We start from the raw sequence: 15,608 nt of genomic DNA, 5'->3' as shown, positions 1-15,608 counted from the left end.
TCTGTCTCTATCCTAGGGAAGATAAATCCAATTTTACCATCCATACCGATTTCCTTTAGGTCCATCTCAAACTTTATCCCTCCATCTTTGTCTTAGCCATCCTACAGGTCTCTTACCATCAGCTTTCCCAACAAGATCACGCGTAAATCATTCTTTTTTCTCCCATTTGTGTCACCTGGCCTGCCCATCTAAGTCTTCTAGGGACATGAATATGAATTGTACAGTTCTAAATGATGTAAACTTTTTCACTCATCTGTATCCTAGTCCCTTTTATGTCCAAATTTGTTCTTACGGATGTTATTTTCAAATAACTTAATTCATGTTCCTCTTTTAATATAGGGACAAAATTTCACATCCATGTAATACTACAGGCAAAATTACTGTTTTGTATGTTTTAACTTTTAATTTCTTAGATATTATACAAGACGAAAAAGTTTATGAAGAGAAAAGCAACACGCATTTCCTGAATTAAGTCTGATTTTTATTTGCTCTTTAATATAATTTTCATTTGTTATTATTACTCCTAAATACTTGAATTTGGGAACTAATTCAAACGAGTCATTATCAATAATGAAACTTCGATTATTACCTAACACTTGGTTTCAGCCTGTAAGTATATATTTAGTTTTGTCTTTGCTAACTTCCAAACCTCTCTTTAGCAGCTTTTATATATATATTCATCTTTTTCATTCTTCTAAATTGTATTTATATCATCGCCTAGTAAGACTACCTCATCTGCATATGTCAAGAACTGAGTTAGACAATTTAATTTTAGTTCTTCATTTGTTTCTTATTGAAAGTCTAAACCACATTCAATATTAAAGAACAGTGCTATTTTGAAGAATGAGTCTCCAGCTGTAAATATCTCACATTGCCTTTCAAGTATGGACTTTCTGGAAAACGTGAAATGTAGTTAAAAACAAATGGTTATCGTGAGACAAAAGTATTGTATCTCCACTGAATCAAGAGAATATTTGTCTCATTTTGCTTGGTAATTAAAGAAAAGTTATTGCAATACTAAAGGATCCAAAGTGCATCTCACTTTGCTTCATCAATTGATAAGCAGAATAATTCCATTCCATTTTCACAACACCCTCTTCCCGGTGGATCCCACTTTACACTGTAGGTCCAATCCCGATTAGCCTTACTGTGCATGAAGTGGACTTAAAACACCAAATCAATCCAATCCAATCACAACGCCCTCTGCTGAGCTTATACTTGTCGCCACGTGATGAGTACAATATATGTGTTCGAAACTTTGGAAGCTCCACCTTTCTTGAAATTAGAAGGGCTGAGAGAGGTAATTTAAGTTAATTCAATGGGCATGTATTCGGTGGGCGTTCGTATTTGTCAGAAAGAATGAATAAACGCCGATGAATATATAGAAACGAATTTAAAACAACCATGTATTTCCATAGTAATACTAATCTAATACAAGTTTAGGTGCAAGGTTGGCTAGGATTTACCTGGGTTTCCGGAGAACCTTCTGGTCTCCTGGATGCTCTCTCATTCACGTCTCTAATCGAGCTCCCTTACTCTCGTCTTCTCCTTTCCTACAAAACCTCGACCATTTAACTCTCTACGACAACACCCTTACATCTTGCCCTCGCACCACTCTGCATTCCAGCTTATGCTGACTTCCTCGTTCCTTATTCTTTCCAAGAAGCCACAGAAGTAAACAGCCACTTAACCTAGCATATATTTCAAGTAAATTGAAATTAAATTTTCGACAAAGACATTTTTTCCAAATTTAAAGTTCTTCTTTAGGAAAATTTTCATTTCTCATTGGAAGCAATAATAGTGATTTATATGAAAAGGAATCTACATACAGTGGTATTCTTCCACACAACAAACCTCCATCTAATATAACAAAGAATCAGACAATCAATTTTGAAAAGAAGAGAAGACTCAATTACTTGCTGATTCATATTTTTTATTCAGTTAAAGGATATTTAGACAAGAAATATTTAAACATGCATTGGACTTTCTGATTTTGAATGTTTATCATAGTACAAGGCTCATGCAATATATATTGCAAAAAATATTTATTACAAGCACCAAAAGAACTACAGTACTATGTTTCAACATAGAGTCCCCCTAGTTCATTGCATCTACGCCAGCACTGATTCCACAGGGAAAAAGATCTTTCGGACACGTGCGTAACCATTAATGCACCACTGACTAGACTTCGTCGTCATTCTGGAACCTCGATCCACTTAGTCCATATTTCAGTGGGCCAAAAGTGTGGAAATCGGAAGGTGCGAGATCGGGCGAATATGGAGGGTGGGGTAAGCACTCAAACATTAGGTCCTCGATGGTACACAATATGACACTGGCAGTGTGTGGTCTCGCATTGTCATGGAACAAAAGCAGCACACCAGTGGACACCAGACCACGTCGTATCTGCAGAATGGCTGGTTTCAGTTTTTCGCGCGAAGGTTGATATGGTGGGCTGATCCTACACTCATTTCCTCCATCTGGGAAGCAATTTCACTGACAGTAATACGCCGGTTCTCCCATGACAAGTCCTCCAATGTTGCTTGCCGTGACTGCAGTGACAGGGGGACCTGGACGCGAAGAATCTTCAACACTGGTTATGCCCTGGTTGAACTTCTCAACCCATTTCTGATCGACTCATATAGTTGTCACCGTACTGTACTGTCATGAGCCTTCACTCAAAAAAAATTTCACGACACTTCGCTGCTCCAGCTCCTGTACGGGTGCGGCCATCTTGTGTAACGGTTTCCCAGCGTCCCGTGCGCGAGGCAGGGGTACCAGCCCCAACTATGGATAGCATACATATGCCTTCACAAAATAACAAACATATAACAATCACGGTCGTATTTTAGATTTTTATACTAATTTTCCGGTTATTTATTGAATGCACTATAAACCATTTTATGATTACGTTATGATATTTCTCTAGTAGCAAAAGTTAGATGTTTTACAAGACTTGTACATGCTCACTGTAACATGGTAGAGCCAATACAAATAAATCTAATCTACTAATATTAATACATTCTGAAATTGGTATCTCTGCCACGAATCTCTAACACGACTATTCCCGTTAATCACAGGGAACACCAGCACGACTATAAGGCTTGTTAAGAATCTTCACACCAACCATACAAATGTCCATCCACTTCTTCGCTGTCTCATATTAACTCAAGAGACAGGAACTGCTGAAGCCATTTTCAACTTACGACCTTATGCAACATATTACGTACATGTACATTTTCATATTACTCTTTATAACTATTTTTCAAGATACTGGTATGGAATATTTATAATTTTATGTTTTTAAGTATCATATCTCTTCGTACACGACAAACAATGTTTCAACAGCTGCTCTAAAATTAATTTTTTTAGTGCCTCACTTTAAAATAAACTCCTTGAAACTCCGAAGAGGTTCTACACATTGATAAATGCACGGAGACAATTCAAACGTATCCTTGTGGAATTAACATATATTCAGCATTTCAGCTGTTGGTAATGATTTCTTGCTGGTTAGGGATCATCAAAGGTTTCATCTTTAGAAGCGATGCATGATGGGTTACCTCAACGGAACTTGCTTGGGCTAGAGACGGCAGAACACAAAGAAGCTGAAATCATTTGACCATCAGGTTGCTATATAGACTTCCGGGCCTGCAGTGTTACTCTCGCTCACGGTGCACATTCTAGTAGCAAGTAGCACCGAAGCAGAAACTCCAAGTGCTACCTCATGGAAAATAATCTGCAATTAACAGACGCATACATGCAAAGTACTTTACATTCCTTCTCACCCAATATAGAACCAGATTCAACACAGCAAAACGAGTACATCTACAAACATCTCCATATGTGTCACAAGACAAATTTTGCCGAAACTACACACCCGCAATGGGATCATCATGAACTCTCCAGGCCGATTTTGCAATTTTAATATGCAACAAATAATTTTTCGAAACCACGGATCTAAGGCAAACCTACAAACTCTCCAAAACTCCTCTTGAAGGTAGCCGCCTCAATCAAGTAGGTCTCCGTTAATTTCGGCAAACATCAGAGAAATAGAGTCACATCTGATGAAGAGGTCTTCAAGGAACTAGATTCAGCCTCGAAAAATGCATCCTCACTCCCTCACTTGCAGTAACAATTGTCTGCCTGAATGGTGTGCGTGTGTTTTATATTTTTTTTTCTAAAATTCGCAAAATAAAAAAAAATACCGCGAAAACTGAGATGTCTTCAGATAACAATATCTTCCTCAGCGACTGCACTGGAGTGAACAAATTTTGTCATTAGTTGAAATGTGTGTCAATAGATGGTGCAGAATGACATATCTCGAGTAGCAGCATTGTGCAAGTTCAAACCTGTTTTCGTTACGCTTGATAATAAACAGGCTGTTTGGATCGCAAACTACGTGATAATGGGGAAGAAATCTGTGCCCGTGACCGTGAAATGGAAAATTGATTTGTACAGATGCAATAGGTCTCATAGAGAAATTGCAGTCGCATTGAATGTGAGTAAAACCTGCGTGGCGAACACAATAAACAAATTCAAGCAGCAAGGTACATTGGTTGATAAACCACGCTCCGGCCACCCCAGGGTAACGTCTCTAAGCGAGGACCGGATTATCGCGAGAGTGTCAGAGAATAACCGTAAAAGCATCTCTTCCAGCGATAATGTGGGGAATTTGAAGATTCCACTAATAAAAGGGTCTCAAAGATGACCATTTCGCGTCGTCTGGGGAATGTAGACTTGCGTCTTACGCTCCTCTCATAAAGCCATTGCTCAACAATGTACATAAGAGAAATCGTGTGAAGTGCTGCAAAAATAAAAGAAACTGGTCAATGGAACATTGGGGTAAGGTTCTTTTCAGTGATGAATCGAGATTCGTGCTGTACAGCTCCCGAAAAGTGAGAGTTCGGCGGACAGCAACCGAGAAACTTCCCCCCGAATATCTCGTGCAAGCTGTTCAGGGTGGTAGTCAATCAGTCATGATCTGGGGATGCATGTCTCCTGCAGGGACTGGGATTTTGAGATTCATTCCTGGCTCCATGGATTCACGAGAATACATCGAAACAATGAAAGATAACATGCTCACGTCCGCCCAGAAACTCCACAACGGGTACTTCGTCTTCCAGTAGGACAAACGCGACTTGCTACAGGTCAGCAGCAACAATGGCTTGGATGCAAGCGAGGGAAATCCCATTGTTGCCTTGTCCAGCACGATGTCAGGATCTGAATCCTATGGAATACCATTGGTCTTCGTGTAGCCAGACACCAGCCAAGGAATGGCCAGGAACTTTCGTGAACAGATCTCCGAAGTATGGAATGAGATTACGCCCCAAGAATGCAAGAAATTAGTCCGCAGGTAAGAAAACGTGTGCAATGTGCTTGAAACTTAAAGGGCGACCTATTGACTATTAAAATGACACACTTCATTCATCTAATTTCAGGAGAAATGTTTGTTTCCAAGTATATTTTCAAAGTTTAGACTTAATGATTTTACAAATTGTACCTTTAGTTGCATCTATTAGTTATAAGTGCATTAATATGCCCTTACACTTTCTTGATCTTCATGTACTTTCAATAACATAACAAAATAATTCCAATTTTGTATTAAAGTGTTTATTTCATGAAAAGCACTCGCGTATGTACTTTTTCTGTTTGTCTGCAAAACACATGACAAGGTGGTCTTAAATTTTTGGTAGGGACTGTATTTTCACAAAATATGGACCCTATAACTCTGTAGGCAGTTATTGTGTTTTGCTGGTCATGCAAAGGACGTTCGTGTATAAAATCGGGTTTATATGAGCTCCAATACCTGTTATTCTGTGATGCAACCTGGTCCAGTAAATTGAACCATGCTTCGTCAGAGAAGAATATTAAACGTGGATCAATTACCCCACCGTTAACATTAACCTAAATAAAGTTAGAGAAGTTTAACCGACTCTCGTTATCGCGTGGTAGCATTTCGTGGACAACAGTGACCTTGTACGATTTCAGTTTTAAAATTTAGTAGCTTGTCATGCTGTTGTTGCGGACTTTTCTGTTTCCTGTGCAAGTCGTCGGAGCGATTTTTGAGGAGTATATTCTAAACTTTCTCCGACCTTCTCCAATTTCTCATCGGCAAGTACACGCTATTTTACCTTTCGCCTTTTATCGAGCCGACCCCCATGGCGGAGTGGTTATCACATCGCGCTATGACGCCAGGGGTCCCGGGTTGGAAACCAGGCCTGGGCATGGATGCTTGTGAGTGTCCATTCATCAATTTCATCATATCATCACTCATCCCGATCTTTGCACATTAGCCAAAAGTGGCACAAAAGGCGAAGTAACAAAAATATAGCAAATCAATCAAAAGCCTTCTTATCGAGAATAAATATTGTTTCCCTCAATTTGTTTAAAATATTTCGCATTGTATGTATTTCTGCGTGGAACAGGCACACCTGGGAGTTTTGCTGAAAATCGTCGTCGAACATCCCTGCAAGAATTTGTAATCGCATGCAATCGTACATAAGAACTTTTTGTTGTACTGTGTACGTATGTGCCATTATTAAAACAATAGCAAAACACAAATAACACTTGGAACACTAAGCACTTAATAAACACTTGATAAGACAATAGAAAATCACAAGAACACTTTAAAAAATAATGAAATGAAATCGCGAAGTAACGAAAAATGGAATGGGGTTAAGGAATTCAAAAGTTATGCGCAAAGTCATGTGCTTCATTGCCGCTGTGGTGCTGTGAGCTGTTAGGAAACTGAAGTGCCCTTTTAGCGGGTCTTGTTACCAAAGCTAGACGAAATTTCCTAAAACACATGCCAGAAATGTGTGGATGCACGAGGACAAAATTTTCAACAGCCCCTGTGACAATTACAGGGCTTATTTTGATTGTAATTGTACCTGTAATTCTGAGCACTTCAAGTCATTTCGAAGCTAGTGGTTTCCATAGCGGAGATATGTGATTTGCCGGGAGTTGCCGTCTGGCCGGCCGCCAAGCGACTGAAGCGACGGAGAAACGCACTGTGTATGTCCAATTGCAGTTGAAGTTTCCAAGATGAAGGAGCATTGGTTCCAAAAAGAGTCAATGGCATTCTCCACTCGTCAAGCCTGTAATAAATTCCTCCCCATTCATCCCTACTACAAAGGTGAACATTTTCTATTTACACCACTTCATTAGGATACATTTTCATAATGTATTTCATTCCAACTTTGTAATTGTGAGGTTAGAATGTCAGTTAATGGGGAGAAGGGGAAATACTGCGTTTGGTGAGTGTGCTCTTTGCAAATCACTGGCGCTGCAAAGGGGATTCAATGTCTTATCACACTAATTAAATTTCCTTCATTGCTGGCTTCACTGCAAACAACGTACAGTGCATAGGTTTTATCTTGGATCCTCATTGGAACTGTCCTTCAAAGCCGTATGAACCAATAACTTGAGCAGAAATAAATAACCATCGCTTCTGTATCAAATGATAAACAATTACGTTTTGATTATTGAATTTTAATACTTCATAAGTCTTTCCGGTGACCCGGACCCCCTGGACCCCAAAATATGTCCTTGGTTCCTGGCTAGGTGTTCGTGGGATTCTTCCTTCATCAATTTCATCATATCATCACTCATCCTCATCGGCGCGTTTAGCCAAAAGTAGTATAAAAGGGACGCTAAAATCAAAAATTAAAACACATCGCTCTGTTTCTCTCCCTCTTCTCTCTCTTGCTAGATCTTTTCAACCTCCGTCTCCCCAATTATTGTGTTCTTCCACGTTCTATCTTTGTATTCTTATTCTTATTCTCCTAGTTACGTCTCCTATTTTCTTTCTCGGTTTCTCCTATTTCCTTATCTCACCTTCTCTCTTTCTATGTCTCTTTCACCCTCTCGTTCCTTTCTTCCTCTTTTTCAATTTCCTCTCCGGTCTCTTTCTTTCTCTTTCTTTTCCTATTTATTTTCCCTCTTCATGCTCTTTACTGCAATCACTCTTTCTGTTTCCTTCTATCTCTTGTTTCCGCTTCTCCTCCACTCTCGTCCTCTTCTATTAACTTTTAGAGTCCTTTCGTCTTCCTCCTTTCTATTTTACTCTTTCCATTTCGTTGTTTCTCTCACTGTTTTCTTCCAATGTTTCCCCATTTTCCTTTCTCTTCTTCATTCTTACTTTCTATTTCTCTTTCCATTTGTTCCTCGGGTTTTTATATATCCCTCATTTCCTTGGTCTCTACAGGTTCGAGTATGTGTAAATTTGGATGATAGATGGCAGCAGCATATGCTAAGAGAACGCGAGGTGAAAGTTGGAACTAAGGGAAAACATAATGGAAGTGGAACAATAGTAATGTATTCAGAAGAAATATAAGCATTATAATAGCAGACTAGCAACGTTGGATATGTAACTGTTAAAGTACATCTTATTGCAAATCATAAATTCAGTTAAGCAAAATATAGGGATTTTATTTTCACCTTAGTAACGATTCTGAAAAAATGCTTTTGTAATAGTTTTGAGTTTTGTGTCACGTTTCCAATTAGTGCGGTTGGAAAGCAAGAAAAAATGTTAGAATGTTCAACTTCCGGCGGAGAACGTGCCCTTCGGGGGCGAATACTACGCGTACATCAATTCCCGAACTTAAAACTCTCCAGACCCCAAGTTTTTAAGCCCTCGTTTGTCTGTAATGGCGTCTTCAAAATGACGGTCATGACGAAGATTCTAAACCTGAAACCTGTTAGTTTATTGCAGCTATTTTTCATTCATGACATCTTATTTTCACGTAATTTGCAGTTTATAGCTGTATTATGATAATAAGAATTTTTGAATTTTGAATTTGAAATAAAATATTTTGGGCGCGTCTGCACTGAGGCTATTTTGTACCCGTCACACTATACGGGGTCCAGCCCCTTATCATAACAAAAATAGAAGCGTGTCTGAAAAATGAAACTTCCTTACCTTGGTTATAAGCTGAGGCTGTAAAGGGGCACTCAGCACAAATAAGGAATAAACACAGGACAACACAAACAAAATTATACTGGCCATAGGGCCAGTCGCCAGAGCCTCGTTAGTCTGCAGTCTAGGGTGTACTACGTGGAAGTGAGGTTGACTATTGGGTGCACTACGTGGAAGGAGCACCCCGTGATAATAAGAAATAAAAAGACCCACTTTATCAAAAAAATATTAGATATGGCGGCCAATATGGCAGCGAAAAGTCTAAAAATAACCCTTTCAGATATTTTATCATGTTCTGGTTCATACCTTATGTTTTGGATGTGCTGTAGCTCAACAGTCGTAACGCAACTCCCATGCTGAGTTTGGGATCGAACCAAGAACCTCTAGATTGTATTGGGTGATGTAGCTATCCCCTTTCATCTTTCAGATGGTTATCACTCGCTTGGCCTAAATGTGATAAATGCAAGAGGTTATATTTAAAGGAATGGCGATAGAAATTAACTCTCCATGACTGAACCGATATGGATTGGTTTAGAAAAGGATATTACTTGCCTTACAAATAGATGAAGATTATTCCTATACTTGTTCTCTCAAATGTCACTTGTCTGACCTCCCTATCAGACATCGATTCAATCACACACCATCTCGTTCTCCACTTCGCTTCTGTCTCACAATCCGCAGACCTTACTCTCTCTCGTATTCTCACCAACTGCCAACTCTCCACCGTATTCCAACGCTCGTTCCATACCCGTCTCCCAAGTCACTTACCTAACGTTTGCCTAATTGCTTATTCTGCATTCCTTTCTCTGCTTCCTGCTATGCTAAGACTTTATACTTCTTACCCAATACCTTGGGTACGATACGCAGTAGCATCGAAAATAGTGTCAGACTAATCCCATGAAATAAAAATAGTTCAAATTTTGACAATCTGTATGGTACAGGGTGTTTGAAAAGTCTTGACACCATAGAACAACTACGTTATTAGTGCAGAGGGAGATAAATGGAAAGAGGGGAAAGTTGTTGGAAATATGTGGATTTCAATATAATGTGCCTGACTTTTCAACGTAGCATGCACCGTTGAGGCTGTTTGCTGGTACGAGCCTCAATGAGAACTGACATTGCCTTTTTGCCACATGTTTCTTTCTTAAGGGGGCATTTACATTATCGCAACACCTTACTGTACTCGGAATGATGACGCAAAATTAGAAACAATTTAAGAAGTGTGTGTGTGTATATGTGTGTGTGTGTGTACAGAAACACACATACGCACAAGCACACAACTATCAGGAAAGACATCTGGTACCGTTCATCAAAAGGAAGGGAGCAGTGAAGTGGACCAAAACCAGCAGAGAAAAAAAAAATATTAAAAATGTAATGATTCGTGTGTTACGGGTTGCAATCTTCCGTCATCACACTGCTTCTCCTCCAGACGCCTCTGGCACACAGCCAAAGGGCCAGTGGCGCGCAAAGAGGGCGAGAAATCCATACTATCCAATCTTTAGTCCCATTTTTGGAGATATTCTGGACAAATGGGGACCTTAACCTCTGCTGGATACTGTATCTTTTCTTGTCCCAACACCTCGCTTCTCTGAACTTCCTTCGATGAGGTGTCCTCCACCGTCACTGCCCCGGTGGTCCTATAGGGCTGCTGTCACGACGGCTACTGTAGCTATGTTGCTGATGCAGAATATGGGACCTCCCTCGCCGCCACAACAATTTTTGTTTTTATTTTGTCTTCTCCGCGTAAAAGGAACGTAGTCTGGATCATCTACATCTTCATCGTCCGAAATGGCAGTGTCTTCCTGGACGTCCTAAGAAGGAAGGAACTTTCGGTTGATAAATACGAGTACACTGCTGACACGTAATTTTAAGTGTTTTGTTTCTTTCTCACGATGCCTTTCAGTGCCATCAATTTCTTCTGGATGGTCTTAGCATTTGTTCCTATATCATGTGCAGCAGTCTCTTGGATCTCTGATCTTGTAAGAAGTCACACACTAATTTCAGAATTTTCGCGGCACGCTGGCACTTAGTATACGTAGTTCTCACATTTGCATGACGAAGTGTAAATAAACTTCCTCTCTGTAGCCGTTTAAAATGACTCCATTTCTTCCGAAACTGTTTCATCCTCTGGAGCCCCAATTCTCGTAGCTTAGCTTCCTCATAATTCTCTCAGTTTGTCATGCATTTTCTTCGGTAGCTGGCGGATTCTTCCATTGCTGACTGTGGAAATGGAGACTCTCGCTCACAATTTCTTGTTATCTTCTAGAACAAGACCTGTCACGTCAATAAACGGCGGTCCCCCCCCCCTCCGACAACTACATCTTGTCTGTGCTGAAGTTAGCGTCTCATCACCAAGTATGGAAAATAAAAACTGAATTTTTCGAGTCTGCATGTCATCATGAGCAAATATAATACAAAATATAACTGACTTCAGTTTTATATAAATCCGTTCCCTGTTAATAAATGACCCTTTTAACACTACGATACGAGCGATATTGAAGGAAAACTTATTGCTAAAATATGTTCCAACAGGAAAACTTTAAATAAAGTTTCAAAATAGCAACATCGGTAATTTCAATTTTACTGCTAAAATATGTAATACTTTTTACATTTGAAACTCTTTTCCTTTACAGGTTCATGATCTTATCAATTACAAATTATTTGTTGAAAACATCTTCTATTTTTCAAACATAATCGATTTGTTACAAATTCGAAGAAATAAATTATGTGGTTCCATCTAGTGATTAAATTTCAACATTTCTGAAGGAAGTATTTTTTACTATAGAAAAACTATATTTTTTGTAGAGTAATGAAGTGAGCATATGAAAGCATAACTGATTGAAACCACTTTACTTTGTACTTATGCTTTACATAAAGCTGCTTTCCTTTATTTACACGTTTCTGATGTATCCTAAAAATCATCACTGTGAAAATCATAGACTGCTTTTGTATAAGATTCTGATGTGTTAGTGCTTAGGCCACTTGCTCTGGTAACGTCGTTATCTAGTGGTCAAGGGTTCGATACCAGGCGCATAATGGATAGATTCCCACTTTGAACTGAAGGTCCAGTCCCGATTTACCTATCCATATTCTAATCATATGATTACATATTGTGATGAATACTATAAAAATAATGAGGTAGATTTTTTTGTCTCGGGGTCTACTTCCAACCTTACTGGCTGTATAGGGAGACACTTGCACCATTGGTTACAGAGATTTTTTGTAAAACATTTATTGGTAAAAGTATTTGTTTTGGCACTCGTTGATTAATGAATGATTTCATCGTTTACAGTATCGTATATATTTGCATTATGCAGCAAGGATTCCATAATAGCTGTGGCATGATAGACCCATCCCCCACCTTACCTCCCACATTGACATATTGCGGAATCTGCAAGGGCCTTCTCACCGTCACCGAGCAGAAGCATACCAAAACTCTCTTTTATTGTCTTTATCTCTTTGTATTTTTGTCTTCCAACACCAATTACTCTCTGCAACACATATCGATCCTATCAGTCACAAAATGTCTCAGAAGTAATGTATATCAATTTGAGAATCCACTTGACTGGAATTTTGGGGAAAATCTAGATAGTGCCGGAAGTACTTGATATATATATACAGGGTGATTCAAAAGTCGCACGACATAGGACAACTCCGTTATTTGTGCAAATACCGAAAAAACGATAGAGAGCAAAATTGTTGAACATATGTTTGAAATCATGACCGTGATGTTGCATATGTATTATTTTCATTGTGTGCAGGAAACAAGAACAAAATTGTTGGAAAATACGTTTTAAATCACGACCGTAATGTTGAATTTTCCGTTTTTTCCCAGTAATGAACAAAAATGTCCCAGTACACAATTCAGGAAAGGGTGGAAATGGTTCTTATCCATGTTGCAGGGATGAGTCTACGGGAAGCTGCGGAGGAATATCACAGACGGCATCCAGATCAACCACCGCCACATCATGCAACCATTGGTCATTTACTGGAGCGGTTCGAGGCAACAGGCAGTATCCATGACAAACGGCGGTCTGGGCGGCCACGTACAGCAACAGATCATGCAACTACAGCTAGCGTACTAGCTAAACTGACAGTCAGTCCAACACGGTCAACACGAAAAGTGGCTCAAGAATGTGGCATCAGTCAAGCATCCGTGTCCAGGATACTATCCAGAAATCATTTCCATCCATATCGTCTGCATTTTGTCCAGGAACTGCATGGAGATGACACAGATAGACGGGTGCTGTTCTGTGAGTGGTTTACTGAAACACGAACGCAGAGCCACACCTTGAAGCTGATATTCTTTTCAGCGATGAGGCCTGTTTCCATCTGAATGGAACAGTGAATAGACATAACGCTGTGTATTGGGCAACCGAGAACCCATACATTGCTGTAGATGCTCATCATCAGACTGACCCAAGGTTAAATGTGTGGTGTGGCATACACGGGGATGTTCTCATCGGTCCCGTATTTCTTAACAACAAGCTCACTACTGAACTGTACAGAGAGCATCTCGAGATGACACTCCTGCCCTATTTGGATAATCTACCCCTAGCAAAACAACGGGGTTTTTTCTTTCAGCAAGATGGATGACCTCCGCATTTTGGACTAACAACTCGCGAATTGCTGAATGACGTTTTACCTGGGCATTGGATAGGTTGCAGGGGCCCCGTGGAATGGCCGCCTAGGTCGCCAGATTTGCCACCACTGGACTTTTTCCTCTGGGGCCATCTCAAATCTGTCGTGTACAGAAACAGGCCCCGAACACTGCAGGAACTTCAGGAAAACATCAGAGGAGCCTGTGCAGCAATAACACCTATGGTGTTACGTAATGTGCACAAGAGTTCTGTGAACCGTATTCGGATGTGCCGTCAACAGGATGGCAAGCAATTTGAACAATTCCTCCGGTAGTGTCCCAGCGGTGCAGCTGCTGGACATGCCAGTTTAGGTCGTTCCTTTGTATCAGTTTGCCACTCCGAGCGGTTGCTATTGCTATTGCGATTGTCAATTTTGTTGTTCGGTCATAAATGGAGTACGGCTATGACATTGATTTGTTTGTGTTTCTTTCCGTTTGCCATTTTGACAGTCATTATGTTTTGTTTTGTTTGTGAATTCAAGCAGACTAATAAATGGTCCATCTGCTGTTACAACAATTATGTTCATGATTTCCAACAATGTATTTCCTACACTTATGCCCTCTATCGTTTTTTCGGTATCTGCACAAATAACCGAGTTGTCCTATGTCGCGCGACTTTTGAATCACCCTGTATATATATATATATATATATATATATATATATATATATATATATATATATATAAATGTGTGTGTGTCTGTCTGTCTGTGTCTGCAGAAAGAAAGAAAGAGAAGAGAAGTGCTTTGCTTCTGTATTTTTCTAATTTTACGTCACATTCCTTCCACTTGTAATCACGACGATGACGATAAATAATAATTAGTTAAAGTTGATGAAGTGACACATTTCACAAAGGACATTCATGACAAGATGGGACTCGAATCCGGGAAAAACTAAATAAGAGTTCACGAATACTGGACTTATCTTTGCGACATCTTTTCCATACCACCAGTTCTTATGACTTTGACAACCAGATCTCTCATTCTCAGTCTGTATGGTTTTAAATTATAAAAAGAAAATCGTCAATATCGGGAATCCCTAGAGCAATGTAGCGCATAATGGCAGGAAAGGGGAGTAAGTTAATGGGCGGAACAAAGCAGAACACGCTACTGCAAACGGTCGCCTATCCCTCTTCACGTAAGCACGTTTCAATTGACGTGTCTATTTGTCAAGCCCTCAACAATCACTACTTGCGCAGAGACATGTTTTCGTTTTCTTGCTCCAGAGGTTCCCGGGACAGAGGATAATCGTAGTCGAAAACATCATAAGAATTCGTAAGAAGGCCTTCAGCGTTAACGACAATGTAGAGAGCGGGAAATTCATGTGAACCTATAGAATGAAGAAGGCATCAAGAGAAGAAAGTTTTAAGAATAAATAAGTCGAATTTGTTTTAATCGAAATTGAAAAATGTATATAATTGACAAATTGACGTAAATTTCAATGCAAACCCATGGTAACTAAAACACTTTTCCAGTCTTACGGCTGGAGCCCTATAAGCTGGCAAGGGAAGTGAGAAGCGGGGAAGCGACCAATCATGTTGCACCACTGCCGTTGTTTGGTAGGTCTGCGGCGAAATCCCCGCTCCCCACTTACCTTGCCAGAACTAGGACCAGCCGCCGTAAGAGCGGAAAAGACCATTGGTTACAACCCACTGAATCTTTGAGAATCGTGATGAGTTCAACAATTTTCATTATTCTTTCATTGTCTCCATATTCCCTCCCCCGACAAACCACATAGTACCGTTTGTTATTCGACAGCACTTAACACTTTTGTTTGCACTTCACCAGATAAAGAGGGTCTCCCCGATTGCGCAGTTGTAGCGTCGTTGGCTTGTAATCAAGGGGTCCCGGGTTCAATACCCGGTGGAGGCACATAGTGGTTCGGATCACACTTTAAACTGTAGGTCCAGTCCCGATTAGCCTTACTGTGCAACAAGTGGGCTTAAAACACCAAACCAGTTAAAGAAAAAAAATATCAGAACCATGTCTTCTCTGATATAAGTTGCAACAGAAAGGAATTACTACAATACAAAACTTCACTAAATCTCCCCAATGGGA

The sequence above is a fragment of the Lepisma saccharinum genome, chromosome 9 (assembly GCF_977018435.1).
Source record: "Lepisma saccharinum chromosome 9, izLepSacc3.1, whole genome shotgun sequence".
Taxonomy (NCBI): Eukaryota; Metazoa; Arthropoda; class Insecta; order Zygentoma; family Lepismatidae; genus Lepisma; species Lepisma saccharinum.
This window is presented reverse-complemented; position numbering follows the sequence as displayed.